This window comes from Coregonus clupeaformis, chromosome 26 (assembly GCF_020615455.1).
Source record: "Coregonus clupeaformis isolate EN_2021a chromosome 26, ASM2061545v1, whole genome shotgun sequence".
In the NCBI taxonomy this organism is placed as follows: domain Eukaryota; kingdom Metazoa; phylum Chordata; class Actinopteri; order Salmoniformes; family Salmonidae; genus Coregonus; species Coregonus clupeaformis.
The window spans coordinates 45726909-45737887 of NC_059217.1; the positions used below are offsets into that span (position 1 = coordinate 45726909).

Below are 10979 nucleotides of genomic sequence, written 5' to 3' on the forward strand. Positions count from 1 at the left end.
GACATTACATCAAAGTTGGATCAGCCTGTAGTGTGGTTTTCCACTTTAATTTTGAGGGTGACTCCAAATCCAGACCTCCATGGGTTGATACATTTGATTTCCATTGATAATTTTTGTGTGATTTTGTTGTCAGCACATTCAACTATGTAAAAAAAAAATATTTAATAAGATTATTTCATTCATTCAGATCTAGGATGTGTTATTTTAGTGTTCCCTTTATTTTTTTGAGCAGTGTAGTTTACCAAGCTACCAATTACTTCCCACTGGAAGAATGTAAACTACACTAAAGCTACCCTTAAGAAAAAATATAGTTTACTTAACTAAAGTTACTTTGAAAAAGTAGTTCACTACATCCAAACTACTTCGTGAAAAATTATCATACGTAAATCTGAAATGTCATAGAATACAAGTGCAGATCCCTTTAAGGTCATATGTTAACAGGATGTGTAACGATGTTTCAAGTGAGAATTAGGCAGGTCTAATGTAGCTCTTGTGGCTACACGGCTTGAAATGGTTAGACCAGAAAGACCAGCCGACGTGCAGCGCTAGCTCACGTTACACTCTAAGACCAGGAAACGTGAGACGTTAGTCCACACGTTTGAAGTGAGAAACTCTGAAACTCTCAACCTCTACACAAGAAAAAGAAACTCACTAGTCTGCAGTAGTCTAGAAAACGTTCACTAAAGACACGAGTTGGGAAGGACCATCCCATCTCAGACAACCGTTGGTACATCTGAAGTATCTATTCTAACAAACACTCAATTTGAAGACAAGCCGAGTCTCACCGAAGTGGGATATGGGCACTCAAACCCTTTTTGAGAAAGTGGTTCAACAGCGAGACGACGATCAAGGACAGCAACGCGTAAATATGCATTGCATTTCTTATCCGAATGAGCGGTGGTTTTCCAAATGTAACAACGATAAGTTGAATCTCTTTGTCTCTCTTTCTATTGACCCCTCCATCCCCTAACCAAGCAGTCATGCTGTTGTTAGTCCACTAGGGACCTGTTTTCATTGTATTACGTTAGTAATCAATAACCTATACCGTATGTGTTTATGTATTCTGTGTTATTATTTAGTTAATTAGTTAATAAATAATTAAGCCAATTTGTGTATTGCTGATTCATCAATAAGGTTAGGGTTCTTGCAGGTTCAAGGATTATGCGACGTTCCGAATGAGACAGATATGAGGAAATTATTTAATAAGTGACTGTTATCGATATGTAACATATATATATATCTTCTAAGAGATTCATTCGGGAGATGGTCATTCGTTAAACAACTTCTTCCGTGGTGCCCCAAATTCCTTGTCACGCCCTGGCTCTGGGGACTCTTATATGTTGAGCCAGGGTGTTAGTTTCTATGTTTAGTTTTCCAGGTTTCTGTTCTAGTATGTTGTATGTTCTATGTTCATGGTCTAGTTCGTTGTATTTCTATGTTGGCCAGGGTGGTTCCCAATCAGAGGCAGCTGATTCTCGTTGTCTCTGATTGGGTACCATACTTAGGCAGCCTGTTTGGCACTTGTCTTTTGTGGGATCTTGTTCCGGAGAGGTTTGTGTTTGTTAACCTTAGGACTTCATGTATCGTTTTGTTGTTTTGTGTTATTATGTAAGTACTCATTAAAAGATGTACGCATATCACGCTGCGCCTTGGTCCGTTGCTTATGACGATCGTGACAGAAGATCCCACCAAATAAGGACCAAGCAGCGTGTCCAGGAGCAAACGCCGGAGGTAACGCTAGTGGATGTCCTCCTCGGTTGGGGGAAGATCACCGAGGAGGAGGCCGTCCGCTACCAGAGGGCGATGAGGGAGGATGCCCAGGCAGGAGAGGAGAAGCGGCACCAACCGGGCCGTCGTCGGACAGGCGAGAGGCAACCCCAAGAAACATTTTTGGGGGGGGCACACGGCATGGACGACGGGGCTGCTGGAGGCAGCTACAGGGCGAGTTTGTGGACTAGGAGAGGAGGCCACCAGGTTACGGGGGCCATTGGTCAGGAGGGAGAAGGAGAGTGTAGAGGCACGGCGAGAGGAACTGAGTAGGCAGCAGAGGGAGCGGAGGTTTGTGAGGAAACCCAGTCCCGCTCCTCGCACCAAGCAAGTGGTGTGTGTCACCAGTCTGGTCCGGCCCGTTCCTGATTCCCGCACAAGGCCAGTGGTGTGTGTTCCCAGTACGGTCAGGCCTGTTCCTGCTCCCCGCACCAAGCCTGTGGTGCGCGTCGTCAGCCCGGTCCGGCCTGTTCCTGCCCCTTGCACCAAGCCTGTGGTGCGCGTCGCCAGCCCGGTCCGGCCTGTTCCTGCCCCTCGCACCAAGCCAGTGGTGCGCGTCGCCAGCCCGGCCCGGCCTGTTCCTGCCCCTCGCACCAAGCCAGTGGTGCGCGTCGCCAGCCCGGTCCGGCCTGTTCCTGCCTCCCGCACCAAGCCTGTGGTGCGCGTCGCCAGCCCGGTCCGGCCTGTTCCTGCTCCCCGCACCAAGCCAGTGGTGCGCGTCGCCAGCCCAGTCCGGCCTGTTCCTGCTCCCCGCACCAAGCCTGTGGTGCGCGTCATCAGCCCGGTCCGGCCTGTTCCTGCTCCCCGCACCAAGCCAGTGGTGCGCGTCGTCAGCCCGGTCCGGCCCGTTCCTGCTCCCCGCACCAAGCCAGTGGTGCGTGTCGTCAGTCCGGCACAGCACGTGCCTGTTCCACTGGTGCCTGGTCAGGTACCGGTCAGCTGCTCCACACTGGAGCCTAAGCAATCCGCTTCACCGATGTCCAGTCCAGCTCCAGCCAGCGGGGCCAGACCAGACCAGGGGCGCTACGGGGGGGTAGCTAGAGAGTGGTGGTCACGCCCGGAGCCGGATCCGCCTCCGAGGCAGTTGGCGCGGTCGCAGTCCGCGCCTTTGGGGGGGGGGGTACTGTCACGCCCTGGCTCTGGGGACTCTTATATGTTGAGCCAGGGTGTTAGTTTCTATGTTTAGTTTTCCAGGTTTCTGTTCTAGTATGTTGTATGTTCTATGTTCATGGCCTAGTTCGTTGTATTTCTATGTTGGCCAGGGTGGTTCCCAATCAGAGGCAGCTGATTCTCGTTGTCTCTGATTGGGAACCATACTTAGGCAGCCTGTTTGGCACTTGTCATTTGTGGGATCTTGTTCCGGAGAGGTTTGTGTTTGTTAACCTTAGGACTTCACGTTATCGTTTTGTTGTTTTGTGTTATTATGTAAGTACTCATTAAAAGATGTACGCATATCACGCTGCGCCTTGGTCCATTGCTTATGACGACCGTGACATTCCTAATGAGTTGATTGTTACATGATTAATTTAATCGAGTGACAATTAAACATAGTTAGTTGATTCGATAAATAACAGTCATCAGATTAATGAAAGTCACGTCACGACAACCTACAGTACCAGTCAAAAGTTTGGACACACCTACTCATTCAAGGGTTTTTCTTTATTTGTACTATTTTCTATGAAATAACACATATGGAGTCAAGTAGTAACCAAAAAAGTGTTAAACAAATCAAAATATATTTTATATTTGAGATTCTTCAAATAGCCACCCTTTGCCTTGATGACAGCTTTGCACACTCTTTTTAACACTTTTTTGGTTACTACATGATTCCATATGTGTTATTTCATAGTTTTGATATCTTCACTATTATTCTACAATGTAGAAAATAGTAAAAATAAAGAAAAACCCTTGAATGAGTAGGTGTGTCCAAACGTTTGACTGGTACTGTATATGTGATATATGTCTCTACCTTAACCTATATATTATATACACTACCGTTTAAAAGTTTGGGGTCACTTAGAAATGTCCTTGTTTTCGAAAGAAAAGCCATATCTCAGACTGTCCATCTTAATCTTTTATTTTTATTGGCCAGTCTGAGATATGGCTTTTTCTTTGCACCTCTGCCTAGAAGGTCAGCATCCCGGAGTCGCCTCTTCACTGTTGACGTTGAGACTGGCGTTTTGTGGGTACTATTTAATGAAGCTGCCAGTTGAGGACCTGTGAGGCGCCTGTTTCTCAAACTAGACACTCTAATGTATTTGCCCTGGCTGTATTGGGAATGGGTTAGCATAAAGCTATTATCTCCAGTGTCCAGAGTGCTAGACCTGGTTGTATTGGGAACGGGTTAGCATAAAGCTATTATCTCTTCAGAGTACTACACCTGTTATTGTACATAGAATAGAATAGAATAGAACAGAATAGAATAGAACAGAACAGAACAGAATAGAATAGAACAGAATAGAATAGAATAGAATAGAATAGAATAGAGTGGTATAAAATAATATAAAATAATACAATAGAAATAGAATAGAATAGAATAGAATATACAGTGGGGAATAAAAGTATTTATTTAATTTTTTGACCAAATACTTATTTTCCACCATAATTTGCAAATAAATTCATAAAAAATCCTACAATGTGATTTTCTGGATTTTTTTTTCTCAATTTGTCTGTCATAGTTGACGTGTACCTATGATGAAAATTACAGGCCTCTCTCATCTTTTTAAGTGGGAGAACTTGCACAATTGGTGGCTGACTAAATACTTTTTTCCCCACTGTATATGGATTAGAATAAAATAAAACAGAATTGAATAGAGTATTGCAGACACAGGCACTGTGGCCACATTGCTAACCTACTAACCTGCTAACCTACTAACCTACCAACCTACTACCCTGCTAACCTACTAACCTACTAACCTACTAACCTGCCAACCTACTAACCTACAAACTAACCCCCCTTTCATGACACACCATGAAAGCTCACAGCTCTGAGTCACTCAGAAATTCCCCAGAACTCTCTGTATGCAATCTTTCTGCCATTTCCACATTCAGAGAGCAGGCTGAGGATCTTTCATCATCAAGCAGTGTGGAGGAGGAGGCTAACTACGCACAACGGATTTCCTCTTGAACCATCCACTTCCAAAACAGAAATTTGGCTGAATTATGTGAGCAGAGCAACACCTCCCTTGGGGTAGTAATCAGACCAGAAAGAGGAACTCCTTGGTTAAGTTGTCACAAAGACACCGTGACTGATTTCTTGCAAATTATTACATAATTTCCCTAATGTAGTGAATCATGAAATTGGCATGCATCCTCTGAATTAAAACCTCCCTATTTCATGCATTCCACACCCACCTCCACCACCAAACACCATCCATGACAACCGTGAGTCACATCCCACTGTCACTAAGAGTTACACTGAACAAAAATATAAACGCAACATGCAACAATTTACAGAGTTACAGTTCATATAAGGAAATCAGTCAATTGAAATAAATTCATTAAACCCTAATCTATGGATTTCACATGACTGGGAATACAGATATGCATCTGTTTGTTACAGATACCTTTAAAAAAAAGGTAGGGTCGTGGATCAGAAAACCAGTCAGTATCTGGTGTGACCATTGGTTACATAGAGTTGATCAGGCTGTTGATTGTGGCCTGTGGAATGTTGTCCCACTCCTCTTCAATGGCTGTGCAAAGTTGCTGGATATTGGCGGGAACAGGAACACACTGTCGTACACGTCAATCCAGAGCATCCCAAACATGCTCAATGGGTGACGTCTGGGAACTGGGAAATGTTCAGCTTCCGGGAATTGTGTACAGATCCTTGCAACATGGGCCGTGCATTATCATGCTGAAACATGAGTTGATGGCGGCGGATGAATGGCACGACAATGGGCCTCAGGATCTCGTCACGGTATCTCTGTACATTCAAATTGCCATTGATAAAGTGCAATTGTGTTCGTTGTCCGTAGTTTATGCCTGCCCATCCCATAACAATCTGTTCACAACGTTGACATCAGCAAACTTCTCGCCCATACGAAGCCATCTGCCTGGTATAGTTGAAACTGGGATTCATCCATAAAGAGCTCATTTCTCCAGCGTGCCAGTGGCCATCGAAGGTGAGCATTCTCCAGCGTGCCAGTGGCCATCGAAGGTGAGCATTCTCCAGCGTGCCAGTGGACATCGAAGGTGAGCATTCTCCAGCGTGCCAGTGGCCATTGAAGGTGAGCTTTCTCCAGCGTGCCAGTGGCCATCGAAGGTGAGCGTTCTCCAGCGTGCCAGTGGCCATCGAAGGTGAGCATTCTCCAGCGTGCCAGTGGCCATCGAAGGTGAGCATTCTCCAGCGTGCCAGTGGCCATCGAAGGTGAGCATTCTCCAGCGTGCCAGTGGCCATCGAAGGTGAGCATTCTCCAGCGTGCCAGTGGCCATCGAAGGTGAGCATTCTCCAGCGTGCCAGTGGCCATCGAAGGTGAGCATTCTCCAGCGTGCCAGTGGCCATCGAAGGTGAGCATTCTCCAGCGTGCCAGTGGCCATCGAAGGTGAGCATTCTCCAGCGTGCCAGTGGCCATCGAAGGTGAGCATTCTCCAGCGTGCCAGTGGCCATCGAAGGTGAGCATTCTCCAGCGTGCCAGTGGCCATCGAAGGTGAGCATTCTCCAGCGTGCCAGTGGCCATCGAAGGTGAGCATTCTCCAGCGTGCCAGTGGCCATCGAAGGTGAGCATTCTCCAGCGTGCCAGTGGCCATCGAAGGTGAGCATTCTCCAGCGTGCCAGTGGCCATCGAAGGTGCAGATGCAGATGAGCTTCCCTGAGACAGTTTGCCAGTTTGTGCCGCAGGTGAAGAAGCCGGATGTGGAGGTCCTGGGCTGGTGTGGTCATACACGTGGTCTGCGTTTGTGAGGCCGGTTGGACGTACTGCCAAATTCTCTAAAATGACGTTGGAGGCGGCTTATGGTAGAGAAATTAACATTAAATGTTCTGGCAACAGCTCAGCTGAACATTCCTGCAGTCAGCACGCCAATTGCACATTTTAGAGTGGCCTTTTATTGTCCCCAGCACAAGGTGCACCTGTGTATTGATAATGCTGTTAAACAGCTTCTTGATATGCCACACCATTCAGGTGGATGGATTATCTTGGCAAAGGAGAAATGCTCACTAACAGGGATGTAAACAAAATTGTGCACAAATTTGAAATAAATAAGCTTTTTGTGCGTATGGAACATTTCTGGGATCTTTTATTTCAGATCATGAAACATGGGACCAACACTTTACATGTTGCGTTTATATTTTTGTTCAGTGTATTTCCTTATCCCAAATATTACAACAATTCCAGTGAATAGGCATTAAGAACCCTACCCTAATCTCAGCAGCACCCATCCCTAATCTCAGAAGCACACATCCCTAATCTCAGAAGCACCCATCCCTACCCTAATCTCAGAAGCACCCATCCCTACCCTAATCTCAGAAGCAGCCATCCCTACCCTAATCTCAGAAGCACCCATCCCTACCCTAATCTCAGAAGCAGCCATCCCTACCCTAATCTCAGAAGCACCCATCCCTACCCTAATCTCAGAAGCACCCATCCCTACCCTAATCTCAGAAGCAGCCATCCCTACCCTAATCTCAGAAGCACCCATCCCTACCCTAATCTCAGAAGCAGCCATCCCTACCCTAATCTCAGAAGCACCCTAATCTGTAGAATCAATGTTAAATCTGTCATGTGAGACTAACACATAATAAAAGTCAGCCTTCTTTCAGCAGCCTGGAATCTCTGACTGATGGAGTTCAATGACAGTGAACAGGGCATCCCAGCTATCTGAACCAGTGGTCTGGAGTCTGCATCAACGATAGAAATAGAATGACTAGAATGAACATTCATCTCAAACTGTCACCATGCGGTGTTCTAAGGGTGCTTTTCCCTTTCTAGTCATTGTCATTCTAGTAATCTCTGCAACCTTTAACCAAATTATCAACGTTAAAAGTGTGACAAGAGACTATGGTTTTAGTCATTGTACTTCTATGGCAGTACCAGAGCTGTTAACAGCAGGGGTTTAGGGGAGAATGAACAGGCCGATCTGGGAGGGAGGGAACACCAAAACATTTCACTATGTACCATCTGGTCCCTCTTAGCCATGAAGATACAGTGAGGGAAGAAAAGTATTTGATCCCCTGCTGATTTTGTACGTTTGCCCACTGACAAAGAAATGATCAGTCTATAATTTTAATTGTAGGTTTATTTGAACAGTGAGAGACAGAATAACAACAAAAAAATCCAGAAAAAAAACGTATGTCAGAAATGTTATAAATTGATTTGCATTTTAATGAGGGAAATAAGTATTTGAACCCCTCTCAATCAGAAAGATTTCTGCCTCCCAAGTGTCTTTTATACAGGTAACGAGCTGAGATTAGGAGCACAGTCTTAAACAGAACTACACGGGAGGATCTTGTCAATGATCTCAAGGCAGCTGGGACCATAGTCACCAAGAAAACAATTGGTAACACACTACGCCGTGAAGGACTGAAATCCTGCAGTGCCCGCAAGGTCCCCCTGCTCAAGAAAGCACATATACAGGCCCGTCTGAAGTTTGCCAATGAACATCTGAATGATTCAGAGGAGAACTGGGTGAAAGTGTTGTGGTCAGATGAGACCAAAATGGAGCTCTTTGGCATCAACTCAACTTGCCGTGTTTGGAGGAGGAGGAATGCTGCCTATGACCCCAAGAACACCATCCCCACCGTCAAACATGGAGGTGGAAACATTATGCGTTGGGGGTGTTTTTCTGCTAAGGGGACAGGACAACTGCACCGCATCAAAGGGACAATGGACGGGGCCATGTACCGTCAAATCTTGGGTGAGAACCTCCTTCCCTCAGCCAGGGCATTGAAAATGGGTTGTGGATGGGTATTCCAGCATGACAATGACCCAAAACACACAGCCAAGGCAACAAAGGAGTGGCTCAAGAAGAAGCACATTAAGGTCCTGGAGTGGCCTAGCCAGTCTCCAGACCTTAATCCCATAGAAAATCTGTGGAGGGAGCTGAAGGTTCGAGTTGCCAAACGTCAGCCTCGAAACCTTAATGACTTGGAGAAGATCTGCAAAGAGGCGTGGGACAAAATCCCTCCTGAGATGTGTGCAAACCTGGTGGCCAACTACAAGAAACGTCTGACCTCTGTGATTGCCAACAAGGGTTTTGCCACCAAGTACTAAGTCATGTTTTGCAAATACTTATTTCCCTCATTAAAATGAAAATCAATTAATAACATTTTTGACATGCGTTTTTCTGGATTTTTTTGTTATTCTGTCTCTCACTGTTCAAATAAACCTACCATTAAAATTATAGACTGATCATTTCTTTGTCAGTGGGCAAACGTACAAAATCAGTAGGGGATCAAATACTTTTTTCCCTCACTGTAGGTAGGCTGGCAGACAGACAGACAGACAGGCAGGCAGACATCAGGCAGCCAGACAGACAGCATCCAGGTAGGCAGGCAGCAGACAGACAGGCAAGCAGACAGACAGACAGGCAAGCAGACAGACAGGCAGACATCAGGCAGCCAGACAGACAGGCAAGCAGACAGACAGGCAGACATCAGGCAGCCAGACAGACAGCATCCAGGTAGGCAGGCAGCAGACAGACAGGCAAGCAGACAGGTCTCAGTTACATCTCAGTCATACCACATAACATGCAGTATATTCCTGGAATACTTGATGGGGGGAAAAGGTCCATACCCAAATGTGTTTGTAATTAATCCTATTGGTGTGATAACCACACTGTGTTCCCTGGAAGCTTTTGTAACATTGTAGTTGAATATAATTTATGGGCCTGCCATAACATATTATTATAGGCAAACTAAAGACATCTGTTTGACAGTGGAGTGATGGAGCACCAAAAAGCACAGGGAGAGAGAACACAAGGCACAGGTGGACCAAGTTTTCAATAATTAGGCCAACCATCTATCAAAAACAAATATAACCAATTATTACAAATCTAACTTAATTGGAATTGTAAAATTAAATGTTACTTTATGTCTAATAAGTTGTCTTCATAACGATGTATTGCAGGCAATATTACTGGACCAGAAAGGAGTGATTGGTTGCTACAAAAGTAGCCTATTCCTGTCGGCCCTGATACAATGTATCCCCTACTAGTAAACAGAGTACAAGTAACACCATATGAGTGCCTGACACTGGGACCAAAAGGGCACGGAGTTCGTTCATTCATTGATGGGTGTGTTTCACGGTGTGATTTTACCCAGTGACAGTCGAACACTATAACGGAGATCACATAGAAACATGATAAGCTAAATGTGTGCTCAGTCCACATCAAAATGGGATGCATTTCATTTAAAACAACATCAGGTGATCGATGCTTAGACATAATCAATAAATAAGGCAATCATAGAGAACACATAACGTCAGACGAAAATATAGCCTACAGGAGAGATTATCTCTGGAAAGCAAAAATGTTATAGCGGTCAAAAACATGCATGTTCATCCAATGAAATAATTATCCTCTACTCACATCCCAGGATCACACGACGATTGTTGTCAAACGCTCAGTGAACTGGACACTGCTATTCTATCAAAAATAAACCTACAATTTGAACGACAATTTATTCGCCATTTGTGTTGAATTATTTTCCTTTCTGTCGTATAAGAAATTAATAATGTGTCTCGGATCGACCAAAAATAAGACGCATCCAACGAAATAAATACACTTTGCCGGAGCTGCGCTTTATCCCAGACCCGTTATCCACGTGACCGCTCACCATTCACACGAACGCGCACGGACGTCATTGGTGACACCGAGGAAGAAGATGGGCGACTACTAGGATTATCATGCATCTCTTTAGTCTGGGTACCAGACATTCCACTCCTTGCCCTCCTTTCATTTGCCAAAGAGACTGGCCTTTCGGTAATCTCAACGTTCAATATGCAGCCGGATTTACGGTGCAGTTGCTGATTGGTACAACATTCATATTTTCCATGACAACATCATCATTTGGCACAATCTATAATTCAAATTTTAAGAACAACTAAAAACACCCTTACGACCTGCTGCGGTAATTCCCTTGTGAGAAGATACGTGTCAATGCAAGATCATGTTGTACAAAGTGGCTAGAGGAATTAGTAACGGAGAGAGATAAATAATATGGAGAATATTAGCCTACGTTCGCACAAGCTGCAGCCCATTGATGAGAGGAAAGA

General features: G+C 45.1%; 1 protein-coding gene across 1 annotated transcript in view; it reads right to left on the minus strand.

The window, feature by feature from the left end:
• Positions 1-10498, minus strand: part of dennd4a (DENN/MADD domain containing 4A) — a 127592-nt gene extending 117094 nt beyond the window's left edge. Inside the window, exon 1 of the mRNA XM_041849977.2 lies at positions 10294-10498. The gene's annotated coding sequence lies outside the window, so the exon portion shown is untranslated. The remainder of the gene's footprint in view (positions 1-10293) is intronic.
• Between the last annotated feature and the right edge of the window lie 481 nt (positions 10499-10979).